This window comes from Hordeum vulgare, chromosome 3H (assembly GCF_904849725.1).
Source record: "Hordeum vulgare subsp. vulgare chromosome 3H, MorexV3_pseudomolecules_assembly, whole genome shotgun sequence".
In the NCBI taxonomy this organism is placed as follows: Eukaryota; Viridiplantae; Streptophyta; class Magnoliopsida; order Poales; family Poaceae; genus Hordeum; species Hordeum vulgare.
In genome coordinates, this window is record NC_058520.1 from 386,136,676 (window position 1) to 386,155,856 (window position 19,181).

Genomic DNA, 19,181 nt, shown 5'->3' on the forward strand with positions numbered 1-19,181 from the left:
GGACACCAGCTACTCGTCGTCGTCGATGTCTACCAAGAACCCTCCATTAGGGTCATTAGCAACCTCTGCAACAGTTATTAAGCAAACATGAGTACGAAGGTACTCAGCAAGACTTTAGGATGACTAACTACTCATGCAAGGTATCAAGAAGGTATTGTGGGGTTTCATGCGGAAAGCCAGCATTTGACTCGTGGCTAGACAACTTGCGTTTTGAAATTAGTTTTGACAAGTTGATTTCTCGCACACGAGTCCACTAACACCACAACAATACACTATCGTGGGATCATTCCGTCTCCATACGGAAATGTCGTCCACGACACTCACGCTTATCTTGACAATTTTACGAGTAGCCATTGAAGTTATCTATGAACAACATATGTCTCCAAGTAGTCCATATCCGCGGACACGGCTATTCGAATAGATCATAACCCTGCAGGGGTGTACTTCGTCACACACGCTCCCGCCACTTATCGCCATGTGCACGTCATGCACCTCGGCAACCTTCAAGCGGAAGCCCAGCGAGGGAGTCGGCCACGACCGTTAATCACACTAGTTCCTAGTCCAGGTTTATCGCCTATCTGAGAGTAACCCGTATGGAAGTCCGGCCGAGGTTTCCGCCACGGCCTCAAACGATGTGCGCAGGGTTCCCAAGCCCACCATCCGGGTGCCACTTGGTACACCATGCCACTGCCTACCGCATCACGGTCCACCTCTCAGGTCAGCACCATGCACGGCGTCCAGCATTACTATAAACACCAGAAACTACTTGCAACTCCTGGACCGAGTACTACGCGATTAATAGGCCGAGCGGGGTCATATTTCAGGGCCCAGCATGTGGTAGTATCTAGTCTTGGATTACATACACGGAACTCAGTTCCTAAGGACGGTTCCAATGAAACAACCCGCCATGTACTCCTACACAGCCTTTCACCGGTACCTTTACCAAATCAAGTCCAACACACGACCTTTGCTCACCGAACACATTCCACATTTCTGTTCATCTCCCAGATGACAGACCATACACAACTCTAAGCATAGCATGCATAGCAGGATAAGGCACATCATAGCTCAAGCAACTACCAGGTATGCTAGGTTGCAAGGTTCGGCTATTTACTGTGACAAGGTTAAGTCATGCAAAGGAAGTGGGTCCAACTATCGTGGCAAAAGCAGCTGAAGCATTTGTCCTAATGCATTAAATAGGTGCAGGAGCAAGAACATAGGTGTTATCGGGATGATCAAAAGGGTTGCTTGCCTTGTTGCTCAGAGGAGGAACGATATCCGTCGGACGGATATTCGGTGGAATCCGGGGGTGCGGAGCCTACCGAAATGAATGGCAACATTCAATAACAATCATATGCAATCAAAATGATGCATGAGCATGGCATGAGAATGCAAGTGATAAGTTATTATAATCAAGATGTTTTAGGTTTAGAGTTGATTTGAATCACATTCGAATAGCAATTCAAACGGGTATTCCCGGATACCGGTTTAATTGATTCGACCTGATGCTCAGATCAACCTAATGTTAACATGCATGAAATGTCATGTTATGGTACTGATTTACCCCTAGGGCAGTGTGTGATCATTGTATTTATAATGAAATTTGAATATTTTGCAAATTCCATTTATAAAGTGATTAAAAGAATTGAATTATTCCTTATTTCACAATTTAGGGTTCTCTAACTTTTTCAAACATAGTTGAAAATAGCATATTCAGAATCCTTGAATTTTTTTGATACTTTTTCATATATAAATTATTTTCATTGGAGTTACAGATTAATTTATATGATTTTTGCAATTTTTAGCAATTTCCTGAATTATTTTTATACTGGAAATTCCATTTATTGCATCAGGCTGACGTCAGCAGGTCAGCCGACCTGTGCAGGTCAAACCTGACAGGGGGGCCCCACTGGTCAGCCTCTCTGGGACTAATCCCGCGCTGACCAGCCCCTAATTGGGGTTTGACCAAGCGTGGGGCCCTCTGGCAGCGACTCAGGGGAGGGCGATTAGGCCCTAATGGTCGGCCACGTCGACGGCCACCGGAGGGTGGTCGCCGGCGACCAAACCCGCGGCGGAGGGCTCGCCGGAGGCGACCTAGACGGCGCTGCACAGCACGAAAACGCACGCGGTTGGCAGCTACAGCAAGCTCGCGAAGTGGCCGATCTGGCAGGACCAACTGGGGAGGCTAGGGTCGCCGGAAGAGGCGTCGACGACGAGCCGGAGCGGCGGCCGAAGCTCGGGCGTCGTCGGGGGCTTTGAATCAGAGGGATCCACGCTTAGTTCTTAGCTGCTACGGCATCTATACGTCGTCCTGGAGCTGCTGGTGCTCTCGGGAGGACGAGCTGGACATCGGAGGGCTACCGGCGGCGAGCGGCAGCGGCGGTGCTCGTCGGGCTCCGGTGAAACTAGGACTAGAGGAGGGGATCGACGGGGAAAACTTAGGGAAAACCACCGCATGCTCACAGGGAGTGCAGAGAAGAGCTCAGACGGCTCGGGGAAGGCCTGGGGGCGATGAATCGACGGGAGAGGTCCGGCGGCCGGAGGAAGAAGATGACGGCGTTGCGGGCGTTGCAGGGCGCGAGGAAGCTTCGGCTTCTGCAGGAATGACCAGGGCGACGAGGCGGATCTAATGGCGTGCTCGCGGAGGGGATCCTATGGCCAGGAGCACGGCCAGCTCGAGCTCGAGCTCGGCTCTAATGGCGGCAGCAGGGAGAAGGAGGGGATCCGGGCGGAGGAGGAGAACCGAGGCGGGGAATGGATAGGGGAGGCTCTGGGGAGCTTATCCCCGTCGTTGCGAGCGCGAACCGGCGGCCAGGCAGGCACGCAGGTGCGTGGCTGCGCCGGAGGAGGCGGCGGCCACCTCCTGCTGCCTACTGGCGCGGGGAAGGGGACGAGCGGCGAGATGGGCTGGGCCTGGCTTGGGCGTCAGGTAAGCTTTTTCTCATTTTCTCTTTTTTTGTTTTTCGGTTTTGCTATTTATTGCTTTGCTAATTATTTCAGCTCCAAAACAAAAAGTAAAAACTAATTTTGACCTCCTGAAATATTTTTATAATATCCCCACTCATTTCCAAGACTTTCAACATTTTTGGAAAATTATAGTTTCTGATTTCAAATTTTTAAATTTGAAACCAGTGGCTTTTGCATTTATTTAAAAATGCTTAAAGTGTCAAGAAAATAGTTTTCTCCAATGCTCATTTACTTTCATGATTTATCAGAAAGTTTGAACATTTCTTGAGGCCATTTTGGGTTCATTGATTTTGAACTAGTTGAAATTTCCTTTAATTGAAATGGTGGCTAGGGTTTTGAGTTTTTCCTTTGTCACTTTGTTGTTTTTGTTGAAACTTCTTAGATGCAAATGCAAAGAAGACATGAGCACAATGCTATCTTGGTTAAGGGTTAGGGATGTGACACATGCCAACTTTCAACATTTTCAGAGTTCATTTGTAGTGCTTTTCAGTTTCAGGGTCAACTAGCTCAAAAAAAATAAGTAAATGCACGAAATATACCAAATGAAGTCAGAAATTGTTGAAATTTTGTTATGTGCCTTTGAATGGTGCATTTTGAACACACAAAAAGTATGGAGTTCAAATAAGTTCAAACAAATGAAATCCCTTTGTAAGAGATGAGTTCTCGTTGAAACTCTGATACTTCGAGAGAGATTGTCCGTTTTGTACACGAAGTGCATCCAGTTTTTGTCGTAGCCCTCTCAACTTTTTAACACATGCTATGTGGGTGAAATGATGATATCATGCCAACTTTCAACATTTTCAGAGTTCATTTGTAGTGCTTTTCAATTTGAGGGTCAACTAGCTCAAAAAATAATAAGTAAATGCACGAAGAATACCAAATGAAGTCAGAAATTGTTGAAATTTTGTGATGTGCCTTTGAATGGTGCATTTTGAACACACAAAAAGTATGGAGTTCGTTATCATAGTTTTGTCAAATTCTCAAATATGCAAAAAGAATTTTAATAAACATAGTTTTTAATTGAAAATAACAAAATAGTTAATAGTTTGGATAGTCAAAATAATTAATTTTGAAAATAGAAAATAGTTTTGAATTATTTATTCAATTTCAAACACTTCTCATTATCATAGTTTTGTCAAATTCTCAAATATGCAAAAAGAATTTTAATAAACATAGTTTTTAATTGAAAATAACAAAATAGTTAATAGTTTGGATAGTCAAAATAATTAATTTTGAAAATAGAAAATAGTTTTGAATTATTTATTCAATTTCAAACACTTTTCATTATCATAGTTTTGTCAAATTCTCAAATATGCAAAAAGAATTTTAATAAACATAGTTTTTAATTGAAAATAACTAAATAGTTAATAGTTTGGATAGTCAAAATAATTAATTTTGAAAATAAAAAATAGTTTTGAATTATTTATTCAATTTCAAACACTTTTCATTATCATAGTTTTGTCAAATTCTCAAATATGCAAAAAGAATTTTAATAAACATAGTTTTTAATTGAAAATAACAAAATAGTTAATAGTTTGGATAGTCAAAATAATTAATTTTGAAAATACAAAATAGTTTTGAATTATTTATTCAATTTCAAACACTTTTCATTATCGTAGTTTTGTCAAATTCTCAAATATGCAAAAAGAATTTTAATAAACATAGTTTTTAATTGAAAATAACAACATAGTTAATTTTGAAAATAGAAAAAAATTGAAACTATATGAGAATTTATAGAGAAAATTAAACCTAAATTCAAAGTGACCTCACTTTGAATTCAGGTTTAATTTTCTCCATAATTTCAAATATAGTTTCAATTTATAATTTACATTCAGTTTAGGCCCGTAAGCCTGCTTTAGAGAGGAGCTCGATGGAGATGCTGCGACGGGGCTTATAAACTAGTGTTAGTCCCCCTTGCTGGGCGAGGTGGGATTAAACTTATAGTGCAGCGAGGGGGACTAAACTTATAGTGCAGCCAGCGGAGGGGCTTTAGTCCCGGCACGGGCCTTTAGTCCCGGGTCGTGGCTCCACCCGGGACTAAAGGGTGTCTTTAGTCCCGGCTCGAGCCCCGACCCGGGACTAAAGGCCCCTGCTTCCCGCCTTTTGGTCTGTCGAAAAAGGGTCTTTAGTCCCGGGTCGTGGCTCCACCCGGGACTAAAGCGTGTCTTTAGTCCCGTTTCGAGCCCCGAACCGGGACCAAAGATCCTACTATATAAGCGGGAGTTGGAAATTTCCAACCCAAATTGCCATTTCGTTCTTCTTCCTCGGACTCTCCTGCCCGGCGCGGCACCGACGAACTCGACGCCGCCAGGCTGCCCGCCATCCTCCTCGCCGCCGCCTGCCGTCCTCCTCGCCGCCGCCGTCCTCCTCGCAGTCGTCGACGCCCTCCCCTCCCACTCCGGCCGGTAACCCCCCCCGCCCCCTCCTCCCCAACACTCCGGACGGTAGAAGAAAAGAATAAAAAGGAGAAGGAAAGAAGAAAAAGGAGAAGAAAAGAAGAAAAAGGAGAAGAAAAGAAGAAAAAGGAGAAGAAAAGAAGAAAAAGGAGAAGAAAAGGATAAAAATAAAAAGGAGAAGAAAAGAAGAAAAGAAGAAAAAAGGAGAAGAAAAGAAGAAAAAGGGAAGAAAAGAAGAAAAAGAGAAGAAAAGAATAAAAAGGAGAAGAAAAGATTTTATTTTTGTCATTTAATTCCTATTGTTATTAGGTTTGTGCTAGATTATTAGGGTTAGTAATATTTAGAATTAGGTTAGGGTTACAAGAAGAAGAAAGATGAACAAAAATAAGAAAATAAGATTAGGAAAAAGGAAAATAAGAAGAGGAGGAGAAGAAAAGAAGAAAAAGGAGAATAAGAAGAGGAGGGGAGGAGAAGAAGAGGAAAAATAGAACAAGAGGAGAAGTAGAAGAAGAGAAGTTGAAGAAGAAGCGTAGAAGAAAATAAGAAAGAAGAAGAAGAAGAAGAAGAAGAAGACATTTCTACGTATATAGATGCTTAATTAGTGTTCCTTAGATTATTGCTTAATTTTCCTATTGTATATGCTTAAGTGTTAATAGTTTATTTTACTATATATACAATTAGTTTATTTTAAGCAATAAATTAATAGAACTATTTTATTTTTTTAGTTCATTTTACGATGCCTATCCCGCATCCTCGTCGTCGACTCGGCGGAGGACACGTGCTTGATCAGAGGGGCCATGTCCGGGACTGGGCTCCGCCCGGCTGGTATTGGGAGGTGCTACCTTCCGGGGGGCGTAGGTTGGTGAGTAGCTAGCCCGTTGTTGACCCGATCCTTGTTTGGTGGCGGTCGCGTGGGCCAGTGACGGTGCCGAGGCTTCCGGACACCGCGGAGGTGGTACGTCACCGTGTCAGCGAGGAGGATGAGCACGTCCGTCGCTACATGGTTGCGTTGGAGGGCAGGTTCGAGCATACCTGGCAGGTTCTTCAGGGATCTCACCGGAGCTATGATCCTGTGATGGTTCCTTCTCTTTGGGTGTCCACCGCCCGCGACGATACCCGTCGGGCGCTACAGTTCTAGCTGTATCAGTGCTGCTATATGTATGATAGTATTCGAGGAGTATTAGTGATAATATTCGACGATGTACGGACAAAAGAGATGATGTTGTTTTTCTTATAATTGAATGCATGCTAATTTTAATACTACTTTATTTTACGATTTGGTTTTGCTTATTGAATGCTCAAATTGGAAAAGTACTCCTACTTTGAATACTATGCAGAAATCTAGGAGTCCCGGGTGGAGCCACGACCCGGGACTAAAGTTGTTTTGGAACGGAGTTCCTGATAGAATAATTCTTTTTTGGTACAAAGTTCAACAAAGTCCTTTGACACTAGACAATGTGACATATAGAAGGGTAGATGAGATCAGGAAAAATAGGATCATTTTCTACACATCTAGAATGTCGCCATTTTGTTAAATCCTTAAAGGTTAAGAGAATCCGTTAGACATATTTTAGAGTTTAGGTTCTAGCCAAGACCCGGGACTAAAGGTCCTCCTATATAAAATGACACTTCGAAGTTTCCAACCCCTCTTATATAGTTTGTTAGTTTATTAGATAATCAAATGTCCGTTTTTTTGCAGAACTATGGATCCACATATCAGGAACCTCGAAGAGGAAGAACTTCTCGAAGATATAATCAAAGACGGCCCCGACGTTGAACCAGATGAATCTCCGTCGTCATATCTAAACCCCTCCGGATATGGAATGGAGGTCGACCGACACGAAGATGAAGCCGATGGGGCAGGAGATAGGTCCAATGACGGAGAAGGTGATAGCTCCACTGATGGAGAAGCCGGTGGAGAAATAATAAAGTCCGGCGAGGTATACATATGAAGTTCGACAATCACTTTTAATATGTGAAAAATATTGGAGATAGCTCTATATTGTATACATATACATTCATTTGAAGAATGTTTCTCCCTCTTAGGCCTCCACATCGAGCAAAGCTACGAAACGAGGCCCGACTAGAAAGTTGGATGCACGGACGCATTACACCTTTGAGGTGATATTGCCTACGGGCGAACCCAAGCTTCCTAAGAATGTTGTGCCACATTCAAGAAGCAATGCGGAGTTCTCGTTCGGGATCACGTCCCGATCAGCGTTCGGGAGTGGAACAAGCGCAAAGGGGCAGCCGATAGTGACTATGTCGCCGAAAGGTACAAAAATAATCTTTGGAATGATCTCATGTCACATTTCAACCTGCCGGAACGTGAGAATGAAGACGCCGCAAAAAAACTGAGGGCCAAAGTCAAGCAGTGGACTCTAAAGAAGATGGCAGAATTGTTCCGTAGCTGAAAGAAGAAGCTACGGAAAAACTATCTGAAGACAAAGAAAGTGCCAGTACTCGAGGGGTATCTAGCCAAGCAGGCGAATCAATGGAAGGCATTTCAAGAGTACAAGGAGTCAGAAGATGCCCAGGCATTATCAGAATAGAACAAGAAAAATGCCGACAAGAAGAAATATCACCTCAAGCTGGGGCCAGGGGGCTATGAGACTGCCATCCCAAAGTGGGATAAGAAAGAGCAAGATCTGCTAGCTAAAGGCATCATACCTGAACCACTCCGTGATGAGTGGGAATTGAGAGCAAGAAATTGGTTCCTTGCGCATGGTGGTTCGTACGACGAAGAAACAAGGGACCTCATCTACAGTGATGGTCTTAGGATACCCAGGGAGAATTGGAAAAAGATAGTGAAAGAAATTAAGGAGGGAAAAAGACAGTTCACTGCAGATAGAGAGAAAGATTTGCTCACACTGGTCCTCGGCAATGACGAACATGGAGGACGAACGCGAGGCTTCGGTCCTTCTTACCCGTGGTGGCTTGGGTTTGCCAGAGAACAAGACACTTACAGAAGCCGACCGAGAGCAAAGAAGCGACAGCAGGATGAGGAGAATGAAAAGTTCAACCAGTTGCTTGCCAAGATTAACGAGCAACAGAAGCAGATTGATGAGCTTAGAGGAGTAGCACGCCAGGAAGATCCTGCACTCGATATTACCGGCGCCCCATCTAAGCGGAAAAGCAGCGTGGCTGAATCTGAGGCCCCGCTCGACGATGCACGAATAATGATAAAGGGCGGTCCGGGCTACCCCGTGGATGGAATCAAGGAGTCAACATCATGTGAACTCCATCAGAAATTCAAGAACATATCCATGAAGGTGGCCGTCGGACAAGCTTTACCTTCTGGCCCTGATGCACACTGGCATGGCCGTGAGATTCCAGCTGGCTTTGTTAAAGTTGGGGTGGATGAAATCATGGCGGGGTTTCATGATATGGAGCTCGACATATCTGGACCCGAAGATGAGAGGACAGTCGGAGAAGTACTGGGTGGAGTCATCCTATGGGACAAGAACTACATCAAGCTTCCAGACTCGGCCCCAAGGACAACACCGCCTCTGAGTCGTCGCAGGTCACCTACACCTCCATCACCTCCAAGCCCTCCACATGACGACGACCAGCACAACACGAGTCCATCTCGATCACCGCCGCCGGACTTGGGTCGTCCGTCTCCGCCGCCGCCCGCTCCGGATACTAAGCGGAAGCGTGCCAACAAGAACGCTCCGCTGATGATTTCTAAGCGACGGAGCTCCCCAAAGCGCAAACTGTCGCCCCTCCCAAAGGTACCTCATGCTAATCCTCCTATCAGACCTTATGATCGTACCGCCGAGGAAAACGCCAGGATAGCAAAGGAACATCATGATGCGCAGATGAAAAAGAAGGAACCCGAGCCCCGCCCGGAATACACTGAGAAGCAAATAGCATTTGCAAAATACTTCACGAACCTTCCATCACAGTATGACTTACACCATAAGCCTGATGACTATACACGCACATTGCAGAAGGAAGTGAAAAAGAGCAGATCACGTGCAAGTTCAAGTGGGAGCAAATCAAGTTCAACTACAAGCAAAAAAAGATCAAACGTTCCTTAGCTTGGACAACAGGCCAAACAGTCGATCCCACCCCTCAGGGTGTTACCCGAGAATGTCCGCCCTCTGGTGCAGGGGCAAGATTTGGAATTAGCAAAGAAGTGGGCGGACGAATGGGGTATCCCGGTTGAAGATGTTCTGGCTTCCCAAGACGACAGGTTACCCAAGGCTGTGGTAGCCCCTAAGCCACAGTTTGTCATGGGAGCGCCTTTGGTCAGCAAAGATGATCTCCCAACAAATATGTGTTACTTGCATACATGGTACTTAAGTGAATCAAAGAATGGGAGAACTATGATCGTGGTGAGTGTCCCACGGGAGTACTAGGGCCGCCCCGAAGAAATCCATATCGACTTTGATGAACTCTTCCATATGTACAATGCCGACGCCCTCGACAAATCGCTTATGAGTTGCTATTGTCTGTAAGTTTTTCAATTTGTTGTCTACATATAACTTGTTTAGTTATTTCAATTCATTGTCTACATATAACTTGTACTCTATTATGCAGAATGAAGATTCTGGAATGTAAAAGTAGAAACATCCTAAATATTGGGTTTATTGACCCAGATAAAATACATATAGCGACGCTAACTGATAAACCCAAGGAGATGGAGGAAAACCTTCTAAGGTTTCTAACAGCTCAAAATTTCTGTGACCACATACTGTTTCCATACAACTTCAGGTGAGGGTCTTTACTGTGTTGTGTCCATTCACTTATAAGTGTAATTGATAAGTTACCGACATATATATATATATATATATATATATATATATACACATGTGCAGCTTCCATTGGATTCTGTTGGACATTCAAATTGATAAGGGAAGAGTTGATGCCTTCGACCCATTATCGAGACCCTTGGAACAGTTCCAAAGAATGCAGGACATGCTCCAAGGGTAATTTCAATCATTCTTGCGCTCTATCGGTCTCTTTCGATGATTTTCTGATATATCAATTAATGAAAAACTTAGCAAATCATTTTCCTTGTCGGGCAGGGTTTGGAAGCGGTTCAAGTGCGTGATTCCCGGTATCGAGCCTGAGAAGTTGACCTTTAGAGCGGCTCATGTAAGTAGTAGTATGATATACTTCTATTTTCAATACGTTATGATGCTAGATTATTATTTTGATTATATATATTCTATTCTCGTAAAGTGCGACCAGCAGCCACGGGGGACGCATCTATGCGGATACTATGTTTGCGAGACCATTCGCACGTTTACCTCTGAGCACAAGGATCACAGATACGACGTAAGCAATGAACATTCACACCTCTATTTTTACCCGTCATTCTTTGTTATCATGATTGATATTCATATTCATCTCCTCTTCTTATATAGTACACGGCCATGAGGGAGAAGTCCCTACCAGAGCAACGCGCGATTGCTGTTGCAGAGGAGCTTGCGACCTTTCTGAGGACGGAAGCTATAGATGACAAAGGACGATTTAGTGTAGCTAGGGGCCATTACTGATGTTGGTCCATGTAATCGAATAGACGGGCTCTAGTCCCGATAATTCAGATCTCCATATAATTGTATATATATATATATGCTCGCTTGTAAGATAAGTTAATCTTATATATATATGCATAATTATTTCTATTTAGAATTATATGAAAACTAACTCCCGAACACCAAACGAGGCATCACATTAATCTCCCGACCACCTAAACCTTAAAACCCTAAAACCCAAAAATAAACAAAATCTGCAGAAACTCTTTAGTCCCGGTCCGTGTTAAGACCCGGGACTAAAGGGCGTGCCCCTGAGGGCGCTCCGAGGCGCCCACGTGGAGCACCTTTAGTCCCGGCTTGGAACAGGGCCGGGACTAAAGGTTAGGCCTTTAGTCCCGCCCCTTTAGTCCCGGTTGGTGAACCGGGACTAAAGCCCCTTACGGGCCGGGGCTATAGGCCCTGTCCCCACTAGTGCATGCTGTCCACAAACAAATTTTGTCTACTTGACACAAAAATTCGTCAAAAATTACCAGATCATCTTTTTGACCTGAATTATTTTGGCAGCATGCTCTATATAATTTTATTTCTGGCATCTGTTGTGAGTTTTTTTTATTTTAGTTGCAGAATTGCCCCAAAAAAATTATTTACTACGTGTTCTTCTGTTTTTCACAGATTTTGCCACGTTTTGCGTTTTCATCATTTTGCAAATCTTAAGCTTGCTTTTACTATGCAAAAACCTTTTGGCAATCATGAGAAACAGTAGCTTTTCAGGAAAATCTTTATTTCCAGTAGGTAATGAATTATTTTATCATGGGTACTAACCACTCTAATCAGCTTATGATGAGTTTCTTATGAAGGGAGTTTTCAAGTATGCGATGGAAGATGATGAAAGAAGATCCAGGAGTGTCTAGCTCTCAAGATTGGGGATGCCCCCATCGCACCCCAAGAAATATTCAAGGAGACTCAAGCGTCTAAGTTTGGGGGTGCCCCCGTGCATCCCCTTCTCTACCAACAATCATCAGTTCGTCCATCTCCATGCTATATTTTTATCACTTCATATGTTATGTGCTATGCTGGGAGCATCCCACTCTTTAATTTTTAGTTTGTTTTAGTTTTGCTTGCTCTTCATAACAATTCGGAACCTAGCCTACCTTATTTGGGAGAGAAACACGCTCCATTCCACTCTAGAACACAACATGGGTTTTCATGCTTATCTTTTTTGTGTGTTCTCTATATTTTCATAGCTACTATCATGCTTAGCTCTTAGATTTCATGTTATATCTTTTTAAGAGCTTTTATTTAGGTTTCTTTTGGAACTCTCTTGAGTTATCATGCTTATCTTGTTTAGAGAGTTGGCTCATGATACGTCTCAAACGTATCTATAATTTTTGATGGTTTCATGTTGTTATCTTGTCAACTTTGGATGTTTTATGTACCTTTTATATCTTTTTTGGGACTAACTTATTAATTCAGTGCCAACTGCCACTTCCTGTTTTTCTGTGTTTTTGACTCTTTTCAGATCTGATTTTGGAACGGAGTCCAAACGGAATAAAATCCCCGAAATAATTTTTTCCAGAACGGGAGAAGATCAGGGGACTTGAGGGCCAAGGCAGGAGAGCCACAGGGGGCCCACAAGCCCTGTAGCCGCCACCAGCGGCGGTGGCTACCAGGCTTGTGGCCTCCCTGGCGCCCCCCTGACCTAGCTCCTTCGCCTATATATTCCCTAAAATCCAGAAAAAAATAGGGGAATCCACGAAATCACTTTTCCGCCGCCACAAGCTTCCGTTTTCGCGAGATCTCATATAGAAACCCTTCCCGGTGCCCTGCCGGAGGGGACTTTGGAGTTGGAGGACTTCTACATCAACATCATCGCCCCTCCAATGACTCGTGAGTAGTTCACTTCAGACCTACGGGTCCGTAGTTAATAGCTAAATGGCTTCTTTTCTCTCTTGGATCTTCAATACAAAGTTCTCCATGATCTTCATGGAGATCTATCCGATGTAATCATCTTTGGCGGTGTGTTTGTCGAGATCCGATGAATTGTGGATTTGTGATCAGATTATCTACGAATTATATTTGAGTCTTTGCTGATTTCTTATATGCATGATTTGATATCCTTGTAAGTCTCTCCGAGTCTTGGGTTTTGTTTGGCCAACTAGATCTATGATTCCTGCAATGGGAGAAGTGCTTGGTTTTGGGTTCATACCGTGTGGTGACCTTTCCGAGTGACAGAAGGGGCAGCAAGGCACGCATCGTGTTGTTGCCATCAAGGGTAACAAGATGGGATTTTGTCGTAGATATGAGATTGTCCATCTACATCATGTCATCTTTCTTAAGGCGTTACTCTGTTCTCATGAACTTAATACACTAGATGCATGCTGGATAGCGGTCGACGTGTGGAGTAATAGTAGTAGATGCAGAAAGTATCGGTCTACTTCTTTTGTACGTGATGCCTATAGATATAATCATTGTCTTAGATAACGTCACGACTTTGCGCGGTTCTATGAATTGCTCGACAGTAATTCGTTCACCCACCGTCTACTTGCTTTCATGAGAGAAACCACAAGTCAACACTACGGCCCCCGGGTCTATTCACAACTATCGTTTCCACTTTCGCTTTTACTTTGCTTTGTTACTTTTTGCTTTCAGTTATCACTTGGCAAACAATCTATAAGGGATTGACAACCCCTTCACAGTGTTGGGTGCAAGCTCCTTGTGTTTGTGCAGGTACTTGTGACAATCCTTCACTGGATCGATACCTTGGTTCTCAAAACTGAGGGAAATACTTACCGTCGGTGTGCTACATCACCCTTTCTGCTTCAAGGGAACACCAACGCAAGGCTCCAAGGCCACGGGGGAATCCTTTGCATATTTGCCAAGGAAGTCCCTAAAGGCGTAGACGTAGCAGAAGGATTCCTGGTGCCGTTGCTGAGGAGTATCAAGACAAGAATAATCTCCCGTCAACACGCTTGTTTCTGGCGTTGTTGGAAGGTCTTTTGTTGTAGTAGCAGCTCGTTGCACTGAGTTGTGTGTCTTGCATGAGTAGGTAATTGAGGTTGCTATTTAAGTATAGTAGTAACTTGCAATAGTTTTGAGGTATTGATTTGAGTAACGTTTGTACTATTGGTGCCAAGAGCTTGAGCCTATTAGTGATAGGTGTCGTATTTTGGGAAATTCGTGTGTTTTTCAAAAACTAAAAATTAGTTGAGAACTCTAGCTACTAAATTGATCGCTAACCTCTGGAAGGGTTGGAATATATAGAGTACCCTCACGTTACCATGGGTCGAGGATGCGCAAGGATAACCAAACCCCCAAACGCTCCTCCTCGGGGTAATTGTCTCTTTGTGAATTTCCTAACTAGATAGAGAGTTACCGATAATAAGTGTATGAGTTCTTCGGACTAATACAGGTATTTGATTATTGGCATTTCCACCATCCATATTTTGCTAGCCTCTTCGGTACCGTGCATTGCCCTTTCTCATCTTGAGAGTTGGTGCAAACTTCTCGGTGCATCCATACCCTTAGCATGATACGCTCTGTCATTATAAGCCTCATTATATCTTTCCTCAAAACAGCCACCATACCTACCTATTAGGCATTGGTGCATCCAACATCCACCATCTCATGACTTGATCTTCATGTCATACATGCTTTTGCTTGATCAAGGAGCCGCATGATAGTTGGGCCTTGCCCTTATTATTGCTACATGATGCGCTAGTTTCATTGCATATCCTGCTACACTGCAGAGGCATACATTTGCATACATCATGATAGCTTTCACTTGTCTTTATGTTGAGTACTTCTTATAAAGTGTGATGATCTTCTTTTTATTCTTGTAAAACATAGAGTGTTGCCCTTAAGTGAGGAAAAAGATCCCAAAGAGGACAAATTAAAAGATCCCAAAGAGGACAAATGGGAGATAAAAAGAAAGAGCCAAAGAGGCCACAAAAAAAAGAGAGAAGGGGGCAACACTACTATTCCTTTTGAAAGATCCACAGTCGTACTCCATTGTTATATTTGTACTACATAGAGATTATCACTCATGCATAACTATGTGGGGAACCTTACACTATAGAACTTGGCTTGCATATTCCAATGATGAGCCTCCTCAAATGAGCTCTAGGTCTTCATGAGCAAGCAAGTTGGATGCACCCCCACTAGTTCCATTGAAGAGCCTACCTTAGCTCATATGTGCATCCGTTGCATGACAATCCCTACTCCTGACATCATATCTATCATTTGGCTTTCTCTCGCCTATGGTTGTCCTCATTGATGTGAGCGTTTCACACCCTTTTTGTAGTCCTTCCCTGTCATTATTCTATTTGCCATCCTAAGTGCCAACATATCTTTCTTGCGCTCATCCATTGCATGAGTGCTCAAAATCGAAAGGGAGAGGATCATTTTGACTTGTCCTTGACTAGTGGTCTGGGGATGAGTCAGAATAAAATTCCTAAGGAGACCAAGTGTGAGGTTTAGTAGATTGAGTTCTCAACTAAAATATATTTTATTCTCTAAACTCATCTCCTACTTCTTGCACGCAAACACCATTTGGAGACATTCGAGTCACGGACAGCGAGAGCTCTTGCACCTTTATGTTCTTACTTTACTTATTTCATTACTAACTATAGACTCTTGCTTGTTATTGTCTTGACTTGAATTGCATATCTTACTTGCTTTACTTCGAAGTTCTTATAAGTGTGTTAGCATGTCACCATAGAAATTATTTGTGTTATCATTTACCTACTCGTGGACGAGCAGGAATTAAGCTTGGGGATGTTGATACGTCCCAAACGTATTTATAATTTCTGCTTGTTCCATGATCTTTTGGGTGACATTGTTACATGTTTTGCTACACCTTTATGTCTTTTTACACATATTTGGACTAACCTACTAACTCAGTGCACCCAATACCAGTTTCGATCTGCTGATGTCTTTTTTGCACGGGTTTTACCCAATTTTCCGGAGCCCCAAAAATCCCGAGAAAAATATAAAAAAATCAGCATAACGGAAGCTTCCAGAACACCGAAGATGGGCCAGAGGGGGGCCAGGGGGCTCACAGGCGACCACCCGGCGCGGCCTGGCCCCTGGCTGCGCCCACAAGCTGCCTGGGTGGGCCCCACCTCTTCTGATGCCCTCCTTTGGCCTATATTTACTCCTCTAAGAGGAAACCCTTCCATCACATCCAGAATCGCGAATTTCTCCATCGTTCCGCCACCGGAGCGTTAGGAGACCTCTTCCCTGCACCCTGCGGAGGAACGATTGACCTCCGGGAGCTTCTCCACTGCCGTGGATGCTTCCCGGACATGTCGTGAGTAGTCATCCTTGGACCATGAGTCCATGACCAGTATGTGACATCCCGAGACCGATGCCCTAGAAGATTCCCCCTTTATTTTGTTTTCATCGTGTGGCTAATTTGTTTGTCGCACTCATCATCGCATCATTCACATCATCCGCATTGCATCGGCATCCCGTTGCCGCCAGTTTTTTAAACCCGCATCCATTAGTAGTTATCGGTTCTCTCCGTTTTCGTCGTTGACCGTGTTGAGCCCGACCACACACGCACGCGCCCGCGGCATTGTTAATATATTTGGTTTTAAAAGTGTGTATAAAGTATTCTCGGATGGAGTCGAAACTTGGCGTGCGATCTGATTTTAATATAGGTAGGTTGCTTGCCAATTTTTGTCGCAATCGGAGTTCGTATGGTACCCGAACGGTCGACCGTAGCGGCACCGTATTCGCATATCGTCGGATGTTTTTTGGTTTTGAAATATTGTTGCCGGGTCGCACCATTTCCCTCTCATCTCAATCCAAAAACCCTCTACACATCCACAAAGCCCTAACCTAGCCGAACCTAACCCTAGGACGTTTCCGGAGCCGTCCGATCGAGATCGGAGGGTCCAAAAATGCCCGAAACCCTAGCCCTAGCCCCTCTCTCTATAAATAGACAGCATTCATCTCTCTTTCTCATTTCCCGTGCCTCCCCAAACCCTAGCCGCCATAGCCAGCCTCGTCCCACCTACTGCTAGGTGCCAGCCGCCAGGGCCCACCCGAGCCCAGATCCGCCGCCGCCTTGCCCGAGGCTGCCCCGAGCCGCCGTGCCTCCCGCAGCTCCCCTGACGGCGCCTCTCGCGCCCAGTCGCCGACCCTAGCGCGCTGCCTCTCGCTGCCGCCGCCCGCACCTCGCCTCCCCCGGCCGGATCCGCCGCCGCCCCAAGCCCCTCCCGTTGCGCCGCCATCTTGTGCCCTTGAGCCGCCGCCGGTAGCCCGCTCGCGGGATCCAGATCGAGCGAGTCGCCGCTCGCTTTGGCCAGATGCACTCTCCCACGCACGTGGGACGCCTCGACCGTGCTGGGCCACGCCAAGGCCCAGCTCCAGCGCCTCTCGTGGGCCCAAGCACTAGCGGAGCTCCTGGGCCCGAGCCAGCCGCTCCTCCCGCCAGCCAGTCGTGGGCCGGCCTGCCAGCCGAGGCCTAGCGCCCTTCGCCCCCAGAACGACCTGCCTCCTCCTCTCCAAGCCTCGTGGGCCGAAGGCCACCAAGGTGAGCAGCACATCTATTCCCCGCCCCCCCCCCCCCCCCCCCCCCGTGTTTTAGATAGGTTGCACCTCAGTTTCAACCCGTTTATAATTTAGATTTTTTTACTGGGATTTAATAATTTCAGGAAATATTAGATATTAGAACGTTCGTATCTTTTTATTCGTGCATGGGATCGCGTCAAGTTATATATGTAACTTGTGTAGTTTTTTGCTTAGAACATTAGTTTGCAACTTGCATGCATGTTTGGAGTGGTTTGAGCCGTCGTTTGCCTAGATTTGCGTGTTGTCCCAATAGGATAATATCCCGTAGTTATTTTTGTGCACGTCCAGATTGTTCAAATCCCGTAGATAAAATGTTCATGTTGTTTGTAGCCCCTTGCCATGTATTTTAGAAATAGTTGTCTCGCTGTTATCATGTAGGTGGCATCAATAGTTTGATATGACGTGTTTAGGACATATTCTCGCATATATGTGTGGCGCTAGTTTATTTTTCGAACCTCACATATTATATATGTTTTCGGGGTAGAAACATTCATAGAATTTAACCGTGCATTTAGTTTTGCCTTTTGATTAAGTTAGTGTGTGTGATATTTCTGCCATGTTGCCCTCTTGTCTATTTTGTGGGATTTATTCCATGTGTGATATGCATGAGTTCTGAACTAGACATATGCCCTTGGATATGTATGCTAGCCCCTGGTAATTTTGGTTGCAATAGAAATCCATGTTTAGGTGTTGTTTGCTTGCTGTCAACATTCTAGAAAATAGTGATGATTTAGAGATGCTAAAATATTTCTAAGTCTAAGATCTGTAATATTTTGTTGCTGTCTTGCCATGAGTTTTCCTAGTGATCTAGAGCTCCATTGGGGGTTGGTGCAATGGAGTTAGTTGTAGTCCTTAAGATTCTCTAGCATGTTGTAAACTTTCATGCCATTCGGTGCCCCGTAGCATATAGTTTTACTGCTGTCAATATTCCTTCAGATTGAAAACTATATTGTCAACAGTATTATTTTCACTACGTCTAAAACTGTGTGTGAGATGCCATTTTGTGAGTTCTTTTTCTAGTGATCCATGCTTCCATACTAGTTGTATTTTGTAGGCTGTTATTGTGCATCTTGAGCACTACCACCTCATGCCTTGTTTGAGCATTTTAGATTGATGTAGCTTGTTGTTTTGGGGTGTAGAAAATGCCATGTTCCTGTTTTTGGCACATTATGACTATTTCTTGTGAAGCTTGTATTGTTGAACCGTTGCTCCGTTTTGATCGTGTCCTATATGAAACTTGCTTAGAATCTCATGTAGTTTCATATTATGTTGTTGCCTTCTTGGTTTGGGAATGTTTTTGGCTGTTATTCGCATACATATTGCATTCATGGCATCATATTTTGCGGTGATCATATCTTTTGAACCGTAGCTCCGTTTGCAATGATCTCTATGTGTAAATTGATTGGAACGACGCATAGAATCACTTGAACCACTTTATTTTGCTGTTTAACAAATATTAAAACGTGTTAGTTTACATCTGGACAGAATTATAAATTAACGTATGGGGTCATCTCGGAGATGCTATATGTCGTTTCTGAGCTCATTTAAAATGCCTAGATAGGTAGACTAATTACGCTTCATCTCTTGCCATGTTTAACCACATTTAATATTGTCGTTTATCTAATCGGGATAGAACTAAATAATTAAAGATGGAGTTTCGTCGATATGCAACTCATTGCATATTGAACTTCACTTAATGTGTAGTGTTTGTTGTGTGAATTGCCATGTCATACGCGCACAATTAATACTGTTCATG